General features: G+C 44.7%; 1 protein-coding gene across 2 annotated transcripts in view; it reads left to right on the forward strand.

The window, feature by feature from the left end:
• Positions 1–22,879, forward strand: part of KIF26B (kinesin family member 26B) — a 580,448-nt gene that overhangs the window by 514,681 nt on the left and 42,888 nt on the right. The window lies entirely within an intron of this gene.

Here is a 22,879-nt window from a genome sequence, read left to right on the forward strand (position 1 = left end):
AGTTCTAACTTTAGGCTGCTCAAATTAGAGGAAATAGGAAATTATCTCAGTTGAGATCTCCACTCACAAATGAAGGTGGTGGGTCATTGTCACCGTAATAAAGATGCACCTGCTTCATAGTGATGAGAGTGAGGGTGGAAGACTGGCTTATCCTTAGGGGTAGGGCCACCAGACTTAACCAAAAAAATAGGATATCCAGGCAAATTCAAATTTCAGATAACCAACAAATAAGGTTGTATTATAAGTATGCACCCCAACATTGCATGGGACACTCCTGGTGACATGTATTTTATCTGGCAACCCAATCTCGGGAGTTTAGAAAGCTGGGGAAGTTAGCACCTCCCTTCTCATGGAAATGTTTAGTCACTTCCAGGATCCTTCCTGTCTCTTTATTGCTGCTCCAAAACAATTAAATTACAGCCGCTCCTATGTCTGGCAGAGACAAAGCCACTCCACCACCATCACCCCAACTAACCGTTCTCATTGTACCGTGTGCTGGCAGGCCATTGACTGGCTGTCCAGGCTTCTGCCAAGGCCTAGCTGAGCCTCTTACTAGCTGCGTGAACCTTCATTCTTCCTAAAATGAGGGTTAAAGCTACACATGTTACTTACATCACAGAAATATAAGGCTCAAAATGATAAAACATGTATAAAAGTTTATTGTAGGCTGGGTGTGGTGGCTCATGCCTGTACTCCCAGCACTTTGGGAGGCCGAGGCAGGTGGATCACAAGGTCAGGAGATTGAGACCATCCTGGCTAACATGGTGAAACCCCATCTCTACTAAAAATACAAAAAATTAGCTGGGCATGGTGGTGGGTACCTGTAGTCCCAGCTACTCGGGAGGCTGAGGCAGGAGAATGGTGTGAAACTGGGAAGCGGGGCTTGCAGTGAGCCGAGATGGCACCACTGCACTCCAGCCTGGGCAACAGAGCAAGACTCCTTCTCAAAAAAAAAAAAAAAAAAAAAGGTTATTGTAGAACTTAGGACACTATGGCCAATAACCAATGATGGAAGTCTGGTTACACCTATCTAGTCAAGCCTATCCTCACCTACTTAAAGGAAAAAACACCAGCCTTACAGAGTTGCCATGAGGTGAGGATTAACCAAATATATGTGGATTCATGGTTCTATCTGTAAAAATCCTACAAAACCTAAGTTACTATTGTGTGGGAGGAAAAAGTCGGGCAGTGTGTTCTATAGTTACTGAGATTCAGGATGAGCGCTGGAGTTTTTCTTCCCTTCAGCCCTATGTTGACGCCAGACCCCCCACCAAATACATTGTGAGTTTATTTTCTACCAGGAGAACCATTACTGGACTGACTTTAGGAGCTTAAATGGTGATTATAATCCTGTCCATCTCATTTCTAGAAATTTGGAATCCTAGTTGGATGAACCCAGAAATGGTTTTCCCAGCTCTTATAACAACCCTTTTCTATGGGAAAATATTTTGAGTTGAAGAATTATAGAGTTTCATTTGATGTCATTTCTGTAGTTGAATAAATTCAACTTGTGGGGAAAAAGGGCAGGGTAGGGAAACCGTTGGAGTTGGAGATGAAGGGAAGAGTTACTGGCCCTCACTGGTTTCCATAAAATGAGGATCATGTCTGTTAATGTCATAACTTCATAGATCATGATATAGAGAAAATTCCAAATTGCACCTTATTAGGAGGTCATTGATTACATATTTTACTTATGGCTTTTACACTGTTTCTGCAGGGCGACATGCTTTTATGATTTCTATAAATAGTTGTTGAATTGATAGTGGGAAGATAGATGCATGTACACATGAAATTATTTTTAATTTAAAGTAACTTCCTTTTAGTTAGAGTTGGGTTTTTTATAAATGAGTAGGGAAACATTAAAAATTGTTTTTATGGCCCAGCGTGGTGGCTCACACCTGTATTCCTGGCACTTTGGGAGGCTGAGGCAGGAGGATTGCTTGAGCCCAGGAGTTTGAGACCAGCCTGGACAGCATGGCAAAAACCTGTCTCTACAAAAAATACAAAAATTAGCTGAGCATGGTGTTGCATGGTTGTAGTCCCAGCTACTTGGGAGGCTGAGGTGGAAGGGTGGCTTGAGTCCAGGAGGCAGAGGCTGCAGTGAGTTGAGATCGTGCTACTGCACCAGCCTGGGCAACAGAGTGAGACCCTGTCTCAAAAAAAAAAAAAAAAGTTTGTATTAATCGTTCAAGCTTCTTGTTAATTAAGCATATTTTTAACATGCTGGCCCTACCAACTGGCCACCTGCCCTCCTGGGAGACACCTCCACTCACCAGTCCCTGCAGATAGCTGCCTGCCTTCATTCCAGGAGTCCCCTTCCTTCTATTCTGGCACCAAGAGAGTGATCATCAAAGTGTTTCTGTGTCTCAAGTAAGCAGACGAGCATCCATGCAGTGTCAGCACAAGACCCGTCCTGGAGCTGTCCCGTGGCCTGGCTGAGCTGTTGATGGCGTGGGTACAGGCTCACCAGCTGCCCTTGCCCTGCCCTGCCTAGCACACCTCATCGTGACCTTGCTGGGTTGCCTGGGGCTGGAAACACGGTGGCCCTGGCCATCCAGCCAGCGCTGTCCTTCCCAAAACGTCCATTGGCCAGTGCGTTTGTTCTGTCACCCCTCAGGGTCCTGATGCCCTTTATTGTACGTGATCTTAAAAAGACCCTTCCGGAAACGTGTTCTCCGAGTCTGGACCGCAGCCTAGATTCAATATTTGGCATCTGCAAATTTACATTTACAAAGTGATTCATCAACTAGAAACTGTCTTCTTTTGAGGTACAGGAAGATAAGGCAAAGATTTACCCAAATCACCCAGCCAGTGGGTGGCAGGATCAAACTGCCTGCCTTCTCACAGCTTCAGAGGCCTTGACAGCTCGGAGCCGTCGCTGCAGACCCATGCCCACTTCTCATCGAGCTCTCTAAATGTCGGAGCTGCCTTTGCTGCACGCGGCAGGGGAGCCCAGCACAGCAGGAAAGCCCCGATTTCTCTGATCAGTTCCGTCAGCGCTCTGAAGCCACATTATGCAGCATCTTGTTAGCATACTAAACACCTTCGGGTGTCAAACCTTGTGTTTGCAGTGGGTTCCTTAGAGAAGGGGAAGTTTCCTGCCCTTGAGGTTTCCTCTTACTCCTCCTGCTCACTTACGGAGGGTTGGGGGGGGAACAAAAAAAGAAAACCAAATTCCATATTCTCTTTCCTTCCCCCACCACCCCAAAAAACACAGTCACCCCACTACCTCTTCATCTGTCTCCCCAGGCAACTCTGTGCTTGGAACCTGCATTACTCGTGCTTGCTCTGGGAAATTCAGTGGAATGTGCAGGCTGTAGCCTGTCTTAATTCCTCTTCATCATTTTACCAGGCTATTTGTCATGTGAGCAAGCTGGAAAGTGAGTTTGGATTCATTACCCATCCCAGGCGTTCCCACAGGCACCCTCCATGTGCGCTGAATGGTTCTGACTTTGCAAATGATATTGCCCTTGAAGATGCAGGAGGTGTGGAGTAGGTTTCCGACCTCAGCCATTACACGGCACAGGCACATTACAGGGCACAGGCTTGCCGGCCAGTCCAGGCGCCATAAATCAGTCCTAAACGGTGGCACCATTCAGAAAAGCATGCAGGGAAGGCAGGGAGACCACCAAGGGCTCCAACCCCTCGTCAGTTCTGCACTGACAGGCTGCACAAATTACTCTCTAATTTTTGAGAGCCTCCACGTCCAGGGAACCCTGCCCTCATTCGAGCATTTTGACAGTGCATTTGCAAATTTTCTTTATTCGGTACATTCATTTGCTGTTCCTTACTGCTCTTGGGCACCAAGGTGCTAGGTCTTCCCATTTAATGGATAAGAAAAAATAGGCAGAAGCGTTGAAATGACTTCTCAGGCCAAAACCCAGGGTTGCAGGCACATCCCACAGGAGCTGGCCCCCGGAAGAACCGCCACAAGGATCTGTCAGGGTGAACTGAGCTTCGGCTGACGGGTGTTATGTCCCAGCTCATCTGAAGGACCACCGCCTTTCGAGACTCAGGTTCTAACCACGACCCAATTCTCTCAAAATAGAATTTCTGGTTCTCTTAGATGTTGCCTTGTAAAGAAAGGTCACGGGCCCTTAAGAAGCACACCAGTCAGGCAGGCGTCCTTCAAGCCCTGAAGCATTTACCTTCATTGATGGCTGCTACTCCATATGGAGAAAGAATTTCTTTAATGGGTCATATGACCTGTTTGCTTATTTGTCAACATGGTGTTTCTAAACAACAGCTAGTTGCTAATGTCTTGGCTGCCCTTTAACAAGAGCTCATGGAAAGTCCTTCTGTGGCCCTCTCATGCTGTGCCTGTCTGAGATGCGTCTCCCAGTCATCTTGAAAAATGGTGCTACATAACCATCCCATCGTGGAAATGATGCCCGGCACCTCCCGCTTACGGGTTGGGTCTATGGTTCAGACCCAGACCTAATCCTTGTTTGTGGAGATCAGTCATGGAGACACTTTGGGTCTCAGCAGCTGTGCTGGGCTCACCTCCTCTCTGTGGGGGAGCCTGAGGCAGTCTGTGATCCCAAGCTGCAGGCCACAAGCAAACCCGCAGGCAGCATCCACTTCCAGAAGCCTGTGTTCCACAAAAGCGACGAGGATGCCCATCCTCAGGGGCTATCATGGAAACACTTTTCCTCCTAAGGCCCTAGTGAGGAGTCAGGAACCAAGGTCGTCTTTAAGCTTGTAGCATCGGAGCACACCAGTTCATTCAAAGCAGCAGGCAGCACCAGAAGCTCAAGTTCAAATCAGTGACTTGAAAGGAAATGACACTTCATAAGTAGAGGCAGCTTTTTCAAAATGCAAGCACCTCTTCTCATCAAAGAGAGGGTGGGGTGCTGGCACCTGCGGGTCGCACTTGCGGCAGCAGGCCCAGCATTGGCAGGAACTTCGGGACCAGCCTCCCTGAAGGATGCAGACATTCCCCTCCGTGCCTGGAGAAGTGCTTCCTCGTAGAGCCCATGGAGATTTGGGGTTAGCCTCTCCTTTCTCAGAACTGGAAACCCAATGCTCAAGGTCTGGGAAGCTGGGGAAAGGGGCTCAAGATTGCTGTTAGCTACAGCGGGGTTCCAAACCCCCAGGCCACAGACTGGTACAGGTCCCTGGCCTGTTAGAAACCGGCCCGCACAGCAGGAGGTGAGCAGTGGGGGACCGTGACCGCCTGAGTGCCGTTGGCTGTCTGATCAGTGGTGGCACTGGATTCTCATAGGAACCTCGGGCTACTGTGACCTGCACACGCAAGGGATCTAGCTTGTGTGCTCCTTATGAGAATCTAATGCCTGATGATCTGAGATGGAGCAGTTTCATCCCAAAACCATTCCCTACTCCCATTGGGTCCGTGGAGAAATTGTCTTCCACGAAACCTGTCCCTGGTGCCAAAAAGGTAAAAAGGTTAGGGACTGCGGAGCCACAGCATTCAATTCCCACCTCACATAGGAGAGGAAAGGCTCTTCCTCAGGACTTGGATGGATATTATTTAGACGTACCATGACATTAAGTAGATATTTGTCAGGAAAAATTCAAAGGAGTATCAGTTCTCCAGATTTGTTTAAGATAGCATGAAACAGGGAGAGGTTCATGTGACAATCTCTCTCTCTCTCTGTGTGTGTGTGTGTGTGTGTGTGTGTGTGTGTGTGTGTGTGTGTGTGAGAGAGAGAGAGACATATGCATATTTAACCTCCTTTAAATGTACATTAATGCTGTATTTTCTCCTCCTGATTTACAGGGAGAATATCAATTTAGAACTATTTGCACAAACTCCAGATACCAGTTTAGAGCATTCCCTGTTTAGAAATAAAATAACCAAAGTCTCAGGTTGCCAGGCAACTGCAGCAATGATAATTCTTAGTATTGCTGCTTTAGAAATACTCATTTTTATACATTTTAATGACAGGATGCAGAGAACGTGAGTTCAGAATGTCGCTGGGACATCGAAGTCCCTTTTCTATGAGATTTTTAGCATTCTCACTTGCTTTTATTTTTCCCTCTTAGCTCTGTTTGCTTCCTTGGCTAGCGGTATCTTCATATTTAGCTATAGAAATGTTGAGAGATTGTTATTATTTTCTTAAGAGTTGAGGCAGAAGCTGCCACTAAATTAATTCTGCCAGGCTCATTATAGAACCATGCAAGTCACTCAGGGAGAAATGACACCGTCTGGGGATCGGCCGGGGTCACAAACACTGGGTTCAAGCTTTGATTGTTCTGCCGCTGGTTTGACACATGACCTCTACACCTCGTCCTTTTCATTCTCAAGAGGACCACGTTCTGGCCCCTCTCAGAGCTTCCCTGAATTGGGAACAGCATATCAGAACCCAGCTCTGTCATCACCTCTTGGCAGCAAAGCCACGGCTCATGTTTTTGTCTGTCCACTGCAGCAGCCACTGTGGCATAATGGGACATAATGGTCTCAGGGCTGGGGAGAAATTGGAAAGCGTCTTCCTTTCCCTTTTGGCCTTTCAAGTTTATCTTCCTTTTATGTCTAATGTCTGGGGTTATTATTAAACTCTTTCCAAATTCTGCACCAATGATCAAATAGATACAAGAGTATGATTGAGAATTAAACCCCTGCTAATCCTAGCAGAGTAGGAAAGGGTAGACAGCCCCTTCCCCAACCCCATGGCCTGAGTGGAGAGAGAATGGCGTGGCCTGCAGGGGAGGGACAGGCAGACAGTGCCAGCTGTCACACCCAGGCTCACGTTCACCAGCCTCAGCAGTCAGACCTTCTTCCCTCCTCCCTTGGAAGAAGTGAATAGAAGGGCAGAACCGATCACTTGAGCCCAGGAGTTTGAGACCAGTCTGAACAACATAAGGAGACCTCGTCTCCACAAAAAAAAAATTAAAAAACTAGCTGGGCATGGTGGCTCATACCTGTAGTCCAAGCTACTTGGGAGGCTGAGATGGAAGGATCGCTTGAACCCAGGAGGTTGAGGCTGCAGTAAGCTATGATCACGTCACTGCACTCCAGCCTGGACAACAGAGCAAGATCCTGCCTCTAAGTGAATGAATGAATGAATGAAGGCACAGACCCGAGGGGTAGGGCTGATGGTAGCCAATTCATACATTCAGGTCAGTTTTCTGGTCTCACCTGTTTCTGTGATTGCTAAGCCAGGCTGATGGCTAGATACCCATGGCAATGAAGAATGTGAAATACGAAAGGTAAAAAAGGGAAATAAATCTTCCTTTCAAGACCCAAGCTACTTATCAGGGCTAAATCAAAAATACCAAGTAAGAATGTAATGATGAGGGGCAGGGGGGAGGGGGGGCAAAAAATAAAATTAAAAAGAATGTAACAACCAATGAGACGCTCCTGACTTTGAACCTGTGTGCGGGGCTCCAGGTAGGTTAGAAGGCGTCCTAACCTCAGTAAATGGCTGTCAGTGGGGCCTGACAGTCTGGGTCCCATGTTCTGGGCACCACCCATGGAGGGTATCCTCTCATGAAAAGGCTCAGCCTATTTCATGAGCCTTAAAAAAAAATCTCTATAATCTTTCTCGTGAAAGAGCCTGAAAGTTCATGGAGCCACTTCCCACGCCGCACTGATGGGAGAAACTGAGGGACACCACCGGGCTTTCTCTGGCTCCAGGACCCCCACGAAGGCCTCCTGATTTATCTGGGGCAGCTCCTGCGTGAGAAGCATGACCGTTTCCCACAGTGGAGAACCAGACGCTGGGCACAGCCCACTTGATAAGACAGCTTCCATCTCCCGCCCCTCCTGGGTGTGCAGAGGCATTCCTGAGTGAATAGGTTCAGGTCAGAGCAGGAGAGGTTATCGCCCAGGCTGTGCCTTGAAGCTTTGCTGAGTACAAGAAAGATAAGGAAGAGATAAGCAAGAGGTGAGAATGATGGCAGGGCTGGCAAGTGAGATCATGAGCTTTTCCTCAAACATCTGGCTAAGAATAGAAGCTTTGGGAAATTCCACAATTGGCAGATCAAGATGATCAACCTCTCAGCTGGAATTTGTGAAGTTTCTTCAGACTGAGCTCGCAGAGATGTGTAGTGGAATCGCTGTGCTTTCTAAAGAGATGGATTTTGCAACCTGCACTGCTGAGCTAGTGCTGAGCTGAGGCCAGGCGCGATGGATTTTAGTGCCCCTGCCACGGTTAACCTCACACACTCAGACGCTCTCCCCGAGCTTTTCATTTCTCCATCAGCAAAATTACAATCATTCTTACTCCTTGTCCACCTCAGAAACATATTGTAGGTTCCATGGAGACGATGTCTGTGGTAGACAAAGAGACGTGCTTCAAAGGCACAAAGGTCACTGTTTTATCATCTTTCAGAATCATGTAACCCACATGATTCTGCCACCATCCTATCTTCTGTGCATTCCTTGACTTTGAAAGTATGCATCTTTTCTTTTGACCAAGTGGATAATTACCGTCTATCGAAATGAACCCTCATGCATTTATTCAATGAGAGTTTGTGTGCCTAACACACAGCATGGCTGCCTGATACAGATATTTGGTTTAAGAGAATTCTACAGGCTCTGCATGAAAGTGAAGTCATGATGTAAGAAGGCAAAGGACTCTGCCCTCGAACAGTCCAATGGGCCTGAGAATGAACCTGGGGTGGGGGTCCGATGCTGCTGCATCCCCAGTTGTATCTGTGTATCCCAGTGACTGGGGCGTGATTTGAATATTTAAAGATAGTCCTTTTTCATACAGCCTTTAAATGCAAGCTGAGTACTTCTGCTGCACGGCCAGAGAGGTGGTATGTTTTTAATGCTGAAGTAAAACTTGTCTGTTGGACTTAGTGAGAGAATGGTTGTCGTTCAGAGATTATCAAGGCTAACTTTGATACAAATTTCACTTTACATTTTACACCCCATGTGACTCATAACATTTAACTCTGTCATCCATAGAACTCAGTGCTGTTCTGATCAGCACTGAGTTCTGGCCCAAAAGAACTGGTGGAGGAATTTAAGGAACTGGTTCTATTATAAGCCTAATTTAAGTCACCAAACATAGAGAAAATAATTTGAGAAATGTATAGCAGAAATCTAAGTTTTCCACTTATTCATTTACTCAAAAATACCCTACAATAAATACCAGGAATGTAACAGATGATCTGCATTCTTGGGCGACTTACAGTGTAGTAGGGATACAGACATTGAGCACCGAGTAGCTGATAATATACGCACATCAGCACTGAACTGGCACTAAGGGAAGAAGGGGCCGGGTGGGGCTGAGGAATGTCACAGAGTGGTGATTCTCAAGCTCTCTCCTCCTCAAGTCCCCCTCATTCTCTACTCAAGCTCATCTGTATCTTCCAAAGTTTGCCACAGTCCATCCTGTAAACGCCTGAGTCATTCACAGCGTTCTGTCATTCCCTGCTTTGATATAGAGATGATGCAACACAAATCATGACAAACCACTGAGCCAAATGCAAGACTCCGAATCCACAGCTGAGTGTGATCTTGAATGACGACTAATCATCATATCACAAGTTGTGTCGTAACCAGAAAGAAAACAGCCAAAGAAGGAGGGCTTTAGGTTGGTCTGGGGACAGTGCGGAGAGCCCGAGATGCCCTTGGGCACCCACAGGGGGCTGTGATTATTCAAGGATGGCTTGATTTAGGCACAATTAGGCATTGGACAGGATGGAGCATACAAATGCTTTGGGGATTAATTCATTAAAAATCTGTCTTGAACTTTAATGGAGCTTCAGTCAGAGTATCCAACCATAAATTCTCACCTGTTTCACAACTGGTTCAGGCCCAATTGAGCATTAACAGATTTTTTTTTTTGTTCATGCAAATGAGGTGATAATTCATTTCGTGTGTAATTGAACAATTTTTGAATAGTTACATTTGTGGAGTAGTTAAGTTGTATCAAATTGTCTGATGTACCTAGTAATTTTGTAACTAAAACAGAGCTGAATTTCATTTTGATATAACAAAAGGAGAACCAAAGAAGTAGAGGTGGTTTGAGGAATAGTAGGCTTTTAAGAGACTTTATGATATTCTGTTCTTTAGGGCAATGACCACAGTTGCTGTTTCTTTTTATCCTCGCTATTCTTTCTTTTCACTCCCTACCGATGAGATCAATGAAAATTTGGGGGCATTTCTAGATTTGGCAGCCTCCCATTTATAAGCATACATTTTTTTAGTTTTGTGCCCTGACATGCCCATTTTTCTGAGAGTCAAATGTGTCTGTCTTTAAAACACAGCGTTGCTGTCTTTCAAACCACTTATCAAGGGTCGTTTCTCCCATGAGACCTTGTCATCCCTGAGCCTGAAATCGCATGCTGAGAACTAATTGCAATCGCTGTATACATTGAAGGTATTTTTATATCGTTTCCTGAACAAAGTTCACTGCTCCCTTCGTTAAGGGCACCTGCCATATCCACTGTTTCCTTCGGAGAACTCTTTTGGTGAAGACGGGATTTTCGTTTTCTTTACACTCCACATAGCTGCCAGAAGGCCCCTTTAAAATGCAAATCTGATGTCTCTCAGTCTTTACAACCTTCAGTGGCTTCCTGTTGGCTACAGGATAGTTGAAACCCTTTTGTGGCCTATGGAGCTCTTCCGAATTTGGGCCACACCTACCTTTCTGACCACAGAAATTACAGAGATGACTGAACACCCCACCCCCTCTCACAGCCACTTGCTTTGCCGATACCGTTTCTTCTGCTTCCAGTGGCTGTTCACTCACTCACTCATTCATTCATTCAGATGCCGTTTCTTCTGCTTCCAGTGGCTGTTCGTTCACTCACTCATTCATTCATTCAGATGCCGTTTCTTCTGCTTCCAGTGGCTGTTCACTCACTCACTCATTCATTCATTCAGATGCCGTTTCTGCTGCTTCCAGTGGCTGTTCACTCACTCACTCATTCATTCATTCAGATGTCATCTCTTCTGCTTCCAGTGGCTGTTCACTCACTCACTCATTCATACATTCAGATGCCATTTCTTCTGCTTCCAGTGGCTGTTCACTCACTCACTCATTCATTCATTCAGATGCCGTTTCTTCTGCTTCCACTGGCTGTTCACTCACTCACTCACTCATTCATTCAGATGCCATTTCTTCTGCTTCCAGTGGCTGTTCACTCACTCACTCATTCATTCAATCAGTAGTTATGAAGAACATAGCCTACCCCAGTACTGTACTGAAGCCCCTCCTCCATTTGTGAGACTCTTACGTCTCTGACATGTTTTGATGGAAGGTGTGTTGCATATACAGATGGAGAAACACATCTACTCAGTCTATAGAATGACAAAAAAATCTGTGTGCCCACCACCCAGGTTAGGAAATAGAACATTCCACTAGCTTAGGTGCCCTTGTGTGATCGTCTGCCTTCCGTCACCCTCCCGCCTGTTCCAGAGGTGACCACAGTGCTGAATTTTGTTTTTGATCCTCTTGCTTGTCTTTTTAAGTTTTACCACCTAAGTGTGTGTCCCCCCAAAACATACTGTTTAGTTTTGTCTGCTGTTGAACGTTACGTAAATGAAGTCATACTCTATTCTATGCCCTTCCATACCTTCTTTTGATCAGTATTTCATTTTTGAGATCTGTCTTGATGGGCACAGCTACAGGTTCTTAACCTTCATTGCTGTATGATTTTTCCATGGTAGATGGATATTACAAAATATTCTTCTGTGGGTGGATTTCTACCAAGTTTTTAAAAACTGATTGTTGAAGTTAATCGAACCTATTTCTGCATCTAATGAGATGCTCACTTGGTTCCTCCGTTAATCATTTAATATGGTCAATTACGTTGTGAGTTTTCTTTTCTTTTTGAGACAGGGTGTCACTCCATCACCCAGACTGGAGTGCAATGACACAAACAAGGCTCACTGCACTCCCAGGCTCAAGGGATCCTCCCACCTCAGCCTCCCAAGTAGCTGGGACTACAGGTGTGCACCACCATGCCTGGCTAATGGTTTATATTTTTGGTAAGGACGGGGTTTTGCCATGTTGCCCAGGCTGGCCTTGAAATCCTGACTCAAGCAATCTGCCTGCCTTGGCCTCCCAAAGTGCAGGGATTATAGGTGGGAGCCACTGCGCCCGGCCAATCAGTTTTCCATTAATAAGACTAAAAATTCTTGGATTCCTTCCTGCTTATTCTTTGAGGCTTATCTCAAATGTTATCTCCCCTCTCAACCTTCTCTGATCTCCTTTCCCGTCTCCTAATTCTTTGCTCCAGGAAAGTTGTTTCCATCTTCCAACTCAATGGCATTCTGCAGGTATTTTAATCTAGGCACTTGTATTTTAAATATTTGTTTACATGCATCTCTCCTATCATACGAGCTCATCTAGATAATGATGGAGGCCACACGCACTGGCTCACACTTGTAATCCCAGCACTTCAGGAAGCCAAGGCAGGAGGATCACTCCAGCCCAAGTTCAAGACCAGCCTGGGCAACATAGTGAGACTCCATCTATACAAAAAAAAATTTAAAGTATATTAGCCATGCGTCGTGGCGTGCGCCTGTAGTCCCAGCTACTCGGCAGGCTGAGGTGGGAGGATTGCATGAGCCTGGGAAGTTGAGGCTGCAGTCAGCTATGATCATGCCACTGCACCCCAGCCTGGGCAACAGAGCAAGACCCTGTCTCAAAAAAAATAATGATGGAATCTTGTTCTTCACCCTCCTTATGATTTTGCACTAATCTGAATGAAACCAGCCTGATCTAAACCCTGCATCTTTAGTAATAGATGTGAGTCTGACACTCACCTTCAACTTTGTGGTAGCCTGCCCAGCTTCCCAGAGGACACCTTTGTGCCCGCAGGCTTCCTGTGGCCATCGGAGCCCCAATCTAAACTAGGATAAAGTATATGTTTTGTGGTATTGTCACCTGTTTAGGATGAGAAGAGGCACTGAAGCTAGAATCCTATTTTCTGAGCCAGATAAAATAGCAAAAATATATTTGCTGTACCGGGGTATTTTGACAAATTTATCAAGCACCTTCAAAATAGACAGTACTAGTGTAAGCATTAGGGCTAATGCAGAGAGCTTTTGCACCAGTAGGACAGAGGAAAAAATGTACACAAATTAGAGGGCAAGGCATAAGGCAGTTAAAAGTCACATTATCAAGTACATTCAAGGAAAGAGGTAAGCAATTCCAGCAAGTAGGCTGGGCGCGGTGCCTCACACCTGTAATGCCAGCACTTTGGGAGCCCAAGGAGGGCAGATCATTTGAGGTCAGGAGTTTAAGACCAGACTGACCAACATGGCAAAACCCAATATCTACTAAAAAAAAAAAAAAAAAAAAAAAGCCAGGTGTGGTGGAACATGCCTGTAATCTCAGCTACTCAGGAGGCTGAGGCAGGAGAATCGCTTGAACCCGGGAGGTGGAGGTTGCAGTGAGCCGGTATCACGCCATTGCACTCCAACCTGGGAAACAGAGCGAGGCTCCATCTCAGAAAAAAAAGTTCCAGCAAGTCATCTGTGAATATTTTTTCTATGACAATAATAGTAAATACAAGATGCAGGTATAGATTCCTATTTATGACTACAGCTTTCCACGTGTCTAGAATTTGGTGGAAGCAAATATGTCTTAGAATTTACCCCAAAGCTTGAGTTACTGAAACTACCTGTTAGTAATAGTCATTTATCACATGGATTTGGCGCTGGTGTCCTAAGGATATAAGTACAGGGAAGTTCTAGGCATGCATTCGCGCTCTAAGGAAAGGCCTTCACTGGTTCATGTCCCCGGGTTTGGGGTGGTAGCCTACCATTTGATATCATACTGAGCTCCCTAATTTTGAGCTACATCTAGAAGACCATGTGCCTGGTGCCAAGAAGGACACTTAGACTATGTGTGGATGGAGCTGCATCAGCCGTTCTCATGAACGTTTTGCAAAAGACCATTGTGAGTGAGTGAGATGGGAGTTTCTCTGTTTTCAAGCCCAGGACCCTGACTGCTGGTGTGTCCCTCTTCTGAGTCATTCAGCCTTGACCCACTCTAGGGAACCGGAGGAATCCACAGCCCAGAGCTCTCCCACGGTGGCCTGTTTTACACATTCTGAAAAAGCAAACCTCTTGGCTTGATTTTTTTTTATTATTATTTAAGTTTAAGGGTACATGTGCACAACGTGCAGGTTTGTTACATATACATACATGTGCCATGTTGGTGTGCTGCATCTATTAACTCATCATTTAACATTAGGTATATCTCCTAATGCTATCCTACCCCCTCCCCCCACCCCACAACAGTCCCCGGAGTGTGATGTTCCCCATCCTGTGTCCATGTGTTCTCATTGTTCAATTCCCACCTATGAGTGAGAACATGCAGTGTTTGGTTTTTTGTCCTTGCGATAGTTTGCTGAGAATGATGGTTTCCAGTTTCATCCACGTCCCTACAAAGGACATGAACTCATCATTTTTTATGGCTGCATAGTATTCCATGGTGTATATGTGCTACATTTTCTTAATCCAGTCTATCGTTGTTGGACATTTGGGTTGGTTCCAGTGCCGCAATAAACATACGTGTGCATGTGTCTTTATAGCAGCATGATTTATAGTCCTTTGGGTATATACCCAGTAATGGGATGGCTGGGTCAAATGGTATTTCTAGTTCTAGATCCCCTGAGGAATCGCCACACTGACTTCCACGATGCTTGAACTAGTTTACAGTCCCACCAACAGTGTAAAAGTGTTCCTATTTCTCCACATCCTCTCCATTGGCTGGATTTCTTGCTGGAATAATGAAACCCAGCTCAGCCCCTGCTTGACGATTGCCTTTGGGAAAAAGGTAATAGCCACCTTGAAACACCATTCAGTTGGACCTTTCCAAAAGCCACAGGTTTTTCTTCACCAAAGTCCTTCATTTGAGCCTATAATCTGTGAATGAAAAGAAGCGATGATTCCTCTAAAGGCCTTTTGGTTGGAGTCAGAGTCACCCTTTGAGCCTTGAGTTCTCTGTCCAGGGACCTCTCCCATGTGGTCTTGGAGTCATGGATGTTGTGCAAAAGCAACAGGCCTAGCAGAGCTACCAGCCTGGGAGCATTTGCAGTGTGAGCCCAGGCTCTCTACAGGACGAAGATTCTCTTTTTACCCTCACATCAACCTCACGTCAAGATGGGAGATAAAGAATAGCAAAGTAGGGCTGGGTGTAAACTCTGGATACCTTCTGCAGGTATCCGGGGATAGATGCTGTGATTACTCCTGTTTTATAGATGAAGAAACAGGTGCGAGAAGCCCACATCCCATGCATAGCCCTGGCAAGCTGGGATTCAAACACAGTCGGGCTCCAGCGCCTTCCCTTTCAGTCCCCACATTAGCCTCTGGATGAGGTGTGGGGAAAAGCACGCAGATCAGACTGGGGGGACCTGAGTTCCAGCCCCAGCTCCTTGCCTGCTGCCTGTGTGACCTGAGAGTCCCGAGGCTCCATCTGTAAAATGCAGAGGGGGTGGCAGACAGCTCGTCACAGGAGTGAATGAGATCGTGCAGATGAAGGTATTTGGTACACTGAAGAGCTCTGAGAATGATGACGATGATGTGCAAGTCTCTTCCAGGACTTTTTGTGTGGCTTTTGTAGTATAATACAGACTCCGGCACATGGGTGTTCACACTTAGGATATGACCAGCCTCACAGCTAAGTTGCTTAGCATATGGTACCAGCAAACCCAAGTTTGTGAAGCAGAACTTCCCATTGCCTTCTTGACTGTCGAGTTTGACCCTAGCCAGCATCCTCTGATACACTGAAAATAGACTGTGTGTCCAGAGGCAGCTGAGCTTTTGTCTCCGGCCAACCTCACATTCAACCCACTATCCTCCATCTTGTTCCTCCACGAGGAAAGGGACGTGAATGCCTATAGGCCATCAGAGATGCAGGCAAAACAAACCTCAGTGCATCATTGCACGGGGCCAGACGGGGGGGCCGGTGTTTCCCTGCAGAATCTGGAGGACAGCTGTGCCAGCCACGTGTCCAGGCCCAGGATCCACAATAGGAAAGGGGTTGCTAATGCATTTCAAACTATCTCTAAAATTGTGAGTGCAAATGGCAAAATCCCATCATGTCCAGCCTTCTTGCTGTATACATTTGAGTAGAAAATGACACGAGCCAGAAACTCCAAAGCCTGAGATCCAGAGCATAAACTTCCGCTGTCATGTTGAGGCTGGGGCAGTCCAGTCGCAAGCAGTGCTCCAAAGCAGTGCGGTAGGCCGTGCTCGTCTTGCCGTAAAGAAATCCCCGAGGCTGGGTAATTTCTAAGGAGAAAGGTTTATTTTTGGCTCACAGTTCCACAGGCTGTACGGGAAGCGTGGTGCCAGCATCTGCTTCTGGTGAGGCCTCAGGAAGCTTCTAATCAAGATGGAAGGTGAAGGGGGAGCAGATGTGTTACATGGCAACAGAGGGTGTAAGAGAGAGAAGGGGGAGGTCCCAGACTCTTTGAAACAGCCGGATCTCGTGTGAACTAACAGAGCGAGAACTCACTCATCAACAGGGGATGGCTCTAAGCCATTCAGGAGGGATCTGCCCCCAGGATCCAGCCACCTCCTGCCAGGCCCCACCTCCAACACTGGGAATCACATTTCAACATGAGCTCCGGAGGGTACCAACATCCAAACCATATTGGGCTCTATCGTTTTTGAGATTTTACTCACTGGGTGACAATGTAGAGCCCCCACGGCTGGGCTGATATGATTCGTTCCCGTTTCCTGGGCACCCAGGTGTGCAGGGCCAGGAGATGAGCCTCTTGTGACAACTAAGCCACCTTGACGATGGCTTTAACTCGGGGCCTGGAAGTCAGACTCACATGCTTTGAGGATATTTTTATGGTGGTGTCATTTGTTATGAGGGTTATTCTTTTTTCTCTTGGTACTTCCCAGCCGCATTACTTCTCTGTGCCAAACTGTGCCAGGAAATCACTGACTTAATCATCATGCTCATCATCATCGCCATCACTCAGACTTTAGTAGTGCAGTGCAGTGCTTGCTAGCGCCAAGCTCTAGACTCGGTTCTTTATATATACTCAGTCATCGCATGTTCATGACAGTCTCATAGGACCAGTACTACAAATGTGTCTAAGGAGGTTTCCTCAAAATTTCTTTTGTCACAGCAGCCTGGAGCATGCAGAAGCAGGTAACAGAAATACCAGCAGCCACTCTTGACTCATCACTGATAGTGGAACTGGTAAGGGACAAACTTGTAAATGAGCAAAGTTAGATTTCTGGGCCTCTCACCACCTCCCCACTCAGTGCTGTGCCCCTGCCCCACAGGTACCCGGTAACTCCGTGCTCTTCAAGAATGCCCCGTGCTGCCACCTTCCACCCCCATCCTCCTGCCTGTACCTTGTTGCAAATCCCCAACGCCCTGGGCCTCAGCTGACTCTGCACCTAGCCCAAAAGGCATCTTTCCTGTGGGTGCTCTTTCCCATGAAGCCCTGTGGTAAGGTCATGTGCTGTCTTCGGTCAAATCAAAACCCCAATATCTGATAAGAGTCTAATGATATATGAGAGTTCCCACTGTTCCCAAACAATGTTTGTATTGTTTGATTTTTAAAGTTTTTGGCCATCAGGTGACTATTTAATGGTATGTCATTGTCATTTTAATTTGCAGTTTTCCTGATGACTGCTAAGGTTGAGTATCTTTTCGTGTTTATTATTCTCTTTTTGTATAGCCCTTATTCATGTCTTTTGCCTGCTTTTCTGTACAGTTGCTTAGCTTTTTGTTTATTGATTCATAGGAATTCTTTGTAAACTCTGGATACCTTCTGCAAGCCCCACTCATTGAGCCCCCACTGACCAGGAACGATCTTTCAGTCATTTAAGTGTTTGCCTCCGCGTGGAGCTGTCTCTGGGCTCTCTAGCCCTGCGCCATTACCACAGTCTTAACAACATTGTCCTTTGCTAATTTTCTTTATGGCATGTTCATTTTCCATTTATTAATTTCTGTTCTTTGCTGTTTTTTTCTGGGGGGGTGGGTAGGGGAGAGTAAGGTCTTGTCACCAGGCTGGAGTGCAGTGGGGCGATCTTGGCTCACTGCAACCTCCGCATCCCAGGTTCAAGTGATTCTCTTTTTCTTTTTTTAGGGGGGAGACTAAGGTCTTGTCACCAGGCTGGAGTGCAGTGATGTGGTCACAGCTCACTGCAGCCTTGATCTCCCGGGCTCAATGGCGATCCTCCCACCTCAGCATCCTGAGTAGCTGGGACTACAGGTGTGCACCGCCACGCCTGGTTAATTTTTTAATAATTTTTTTCTAGAACCAGGGTCTCACTGTGTTGCCCAGGCTGGTCTTGAACTCCTGAGCTCAAGTGATCCTCCCATCTCGGCCTCCCAAAGTGCTGGGACTACAGGCATGAGCCACCGCACCCAGCCCTACTTTGCCATTCTTTATCTCTCATCTTAAGGTGGCTACTTAGCTTAGCGGTTTCCCCTTCTTGTTCTATAAGCACCTACGTTGCTCTCTAAGTACTGCTTTGTCTGTATCCTCGAGTTCTGGTAATGACAGGTATTTTCACTATCATTCGCTCAAAACATTTTCCATTTCTCATTTTAATTATTATTATCATTTTTTGAGACAGGGTCTCATTCTGTCACTGAAGCTGGAGTATAGTGGTGTGATCTTGGCTCACTGCAGCCTTGACCTGCTGGGCTCAAGCAATCCGTCTGCCTCAACCCCCTGTAGCTGGGACTACAGGCACGTGCCACCATCCCTGGCTTGTTTTTCTTTTCTTTTTTGGAGACAGAGTCTCACTCTGTTGTCCAGGCTGGAGTGCAGTGGCACGGTCTTGGCTCACTGCAACCTCTGCCTGCTGGGTTCAAGTGATTCTCATGCCTCAGTCCCCCGAGTAGCTGGGATTATTGGCGCCTGCCACCATGCCCAGCTAATTTTTGTATTTTTAGTAGAGATGGGGTTTTGCCATGTTGCCCAGACTGGTCTCTCAAACTCCTGGCTTCCAGTGATCCACCCCCTGCCTCAGCCTCCCAAAGTGCTGGAATTACAGGTGTGAGCCATCGCGCCTGGCCCATTTTAATTATTTTGTCATCCATGGGTTATTTAGAAATGTATTTACTACTCGCCACAGTTAAGTTACTTGGAATTTGTTCCTTCTGAGCCTTTTAAGCCTTGCAAAGGCAGGTGCAGCACAGCCTAGGGCTGCTTTGACCCCACTGTTAGTGCAGTATCCTTCTGAAGACTCTGAGGAATGATTTGCATATACTCACATATATATGTACATCCATAATATATACCATATATATACCCAATGATATATACAATATACACACATACCCAATATGTATATACGCCCAATGTTATATATATATACACACACACCCAATATATATACACCCAATGATATATATATACACACACACCCCCAATATATATAACACCCAATATTATATATATATATATACACACACTCTCTCTATATATATACACCCAATGTTATATATATATATATACACACACACATCCCCAATATATATACACCCAATGTTATATATACACACACCCTATGTGTATACACCCAATGATATATATATACATACACACACCCTATATATATACACCCAATGATATATATACTTACACACACCCTATATATATATACACACACCCTATGATATACATACATACCCCCTATATATATATACACCCAATGATATACATACACACAGACACTCAATATATATATACACCCAATGATATATACATACACACACCCCTATATATATATACCCAATGACATAAATAATATACACACACACCCAATATATATATAACCAATGATATATATAATATACACACACTATATAGATACACCCAATGATATATCTATACACACACACACCCAATATATATACACCCAATGATATATATACACACACACCATATATATATATTTTACATATATATATATACGCCAAGTGATATACACACACACACACCCAATATATATATACACCCAATGATACATATATATACACACACACCCAATGATACATATACACACGCACCCAATATATATACACACACACCCTATATATATATATACACCCAATGATATATATATACACACACACACCATATATATGTATACTCAATGATATATATATATACACTCAATGATATATATACACACACACACACACACACACACACACCTAATATATATATATAACCCAATGATATACACACACACACGCATGCCTTGGGTATAAACAGATCTCCTCACTCTGTCTGCTTGAACACAGACTTCCAATCCCTTCTTGGCTTCAAGGATTATTCCGACTCTCCTTTCTGTGGCCTTGCTTGTTTGTACACATGCAGATTAGAGCTCAACCAGAGGGCTCCAGAGAGCTCTTGGTTGCTCTCAGGTCATGTCTGTCTTTTTTTTCTCTTATTCTCCCCTCCTCTCTCTCTCCAATTCTTTCTTTGCATCTCCCTCCGTTCTTCCCTTCTGCTATTTTGTCCTACAAATTTTAGCTGCCCTGGCCTCCCCCAAGTCTGGGCTTTCCTTGTTCAGAAGGATGTGGCTGCCTGGCTCTGCTTGCCTCCCCTGTCGTGTTTGGGGGCCTGGAACCTCTCTCCCGGCAGTAAGCTGGGGCACTTACAAGGCTCAGCTCATCTTTTTCCCTTCTCTCAAACATGACTTTCCTCTACTGCTTGTTACCCAGTATCAGAAACCCATTTTTTTTCTTAGAGTTTGTTTGGTTTTCTAGTTGCTTAAGGTTGGAGGGTAAATCCAGTTTCTATTTTTCAAACATGGCCAGAAGCAGAAATTTGGTCATTTGTGATCATTTTTTAAAATTTCTTTGAACAGTTTAATTGTCTCTAACATGTTAATCAACTTTTTGTTGTTTATTTGTGATCTAGGTTTGAACATCTCATTCTTCCATCTGTGGTTTCTGCTGGCCCTTTCTCATGGTGCCGTGTTTCTTTGTTTGTTTATTTGTGTCTGGGGGCTACTCATTTTCACTGGCATTTTATTTGTGAGAATTCTGCAAGCTCTGGGATAAAGATAGTTTACTCCAGAGAGCATTTGTGTTTACTTCTACCAGGTGCCAGTTGAGGATGGTCTAAATTACATTCTCAGCTTGAAATATTTTTGACCACCCAGATATGGAAAACTCAGCCTGCAAACCTGCGTGTAATTCAGACCAGGGTGCGCAATTCTCAGGATGGTTTCTTTCCCCTCTGCTCAGTGCTATATTTCAAGACAGTCATGTCTTGAATACCTAAAAGGGACAATTGTTGGGGGTTGATTTTCCTGTGAAAAGTCATATGTGCAGCAGGCCTCCAGCTTTGACTGCTGCCACATAAAACTCAGCAGGGTGTTACCTGGTTGGGCAGATGTCTTTGGGGTGAAAGGAAGCTTGCCTGTTCTGCTTATTTATCTTGAGTTCCCAACTTCACTTGCTTTTTTTGGCCTGAGGATTCTTTACCTTTTTGCAGGTTCAACAATGCATTTGCTAAGACTTAAAAATAATATCCATGGCCAGGCGTGGTGGCTCACGCCTGTAATCCCAGCACTTTAGGAGGCCGAGGCAGGCAGATCACCTGAGGTCGGGAGTTCGAGACCAGCCTGACCAACATGGAGAAACCCTGTCTCGAGTAAAAATACAAAATTAGCCGGGCATGGTGGCGGGCACCTGCAATCCCAGCAACTGAGGCAGGAGAATCGCTTGAACCCGAGAGGTGGAGGTTGCAGTGAGCCAAGATCACGCCATTGCACTCCAGCCTTGGCAACAAGAGTGAAACTCCATCTCAAAAAAAAAAAAAAAAAAAAAAATCCACAACATTTAACTGTACTTGATAAGAAGGTTTTCCTAGGAACCCAGCCTATACTATTGCTCCTTTGCTTTTTTTTTTTCTGTTACACACCTCTCCTTTTAAATAAGTAAGGAGATCGTATAATTTATTATTGAAGCCACTTTTGAGAGTGAAAAGGGACACTTAATTATTATTATTTAATGTTTTGAAGTATTTTCTGACACATCCATCTATATTGGTGAACCTATAAAATAGTTCTATTCAAAAATTACTTTCAAACATAAAATGCTTTCTTAAGAAAATACCTACACACATCAAAGTAGAAAAAGGTTAAAACTGCTTTATATTGTTTATCTGGACATTAAAAAATAAGCAGAATAATCACTTAATATACTTTTGTGTATTTTAATCATTGTCTTCACTATCTTCTAATACCACTTCAGTAGTAGTTTTCTTAACACTGTTTTTTCTATTGTTAATGTCAGGGCATTTTTCTCCTTCACATAATCCAACTGCCTTACCTATATGTTTACATATATGTTTATGTGCATTAACACATCAAACCATCTGTTTTTGATAACTGTGGCTTCTGTTTCTCTTGATAGAATATCACAGTTTGGTTAAAAATAATTGTGAATTTATTTGTACCACCACTAATTACAAGTTTATTTCAATGAAATATGTTTCCCAATTCAGTGAGAATATTGTGTGTTGAAGTTTCAAAAGATCTTCCCACAAGTCAATTTCCAGAGCATAGTTGAGGAATTTCACATTTTAATCTTCTATACAGTTTGAACTCTTGTCATCTATATTTCAGGGTCCCCTGTTTGCAAATTTTGTTTTTAATCACTGCAATTCATTACAGGCTTCAGAGGCTGAGCTTTTTGTGTTTCACTGGTTGAACACTTGATTATGGATTACAACTTATTTTGAACCACATGCCATCAAAATTTAGATGACTTGTTTCCAAAACTCGAGTACTTTGTTTGTAGAGCATTTGGATTGACTCATGAAGTATGTTTTAAAGTTAAAAGCTGCCTAATGTCAGCAATTTCCTATCATTTCATTATTTCAAGTGTCAAATATTTCTCAAATCCAACTGTTGACAGGCAGCAAAGAGAGAACTGCACACTCTCCTGATGAAATGTTTTTAATCCAATTTAAACTTCATAAAAAATTTTTGTAGTTCAGTTAATCTCAG

This window comes from Symphalangus syndactylus, chromosome 19 (genome assembly GCF_028878055.3).
Source record: "Symphalangus syndactylus isolate Jambi chromosome 19, NHGRI_mSymSyn1-v2.1_pri, whole genome shotgun sequence".
Classification (NCBI taxonomy): Eukaryota; Metazoa; Chordata; class Mammalia; order Primates; family Hylobatidae; genus Symphalangus; species Symphalangus syndactylus.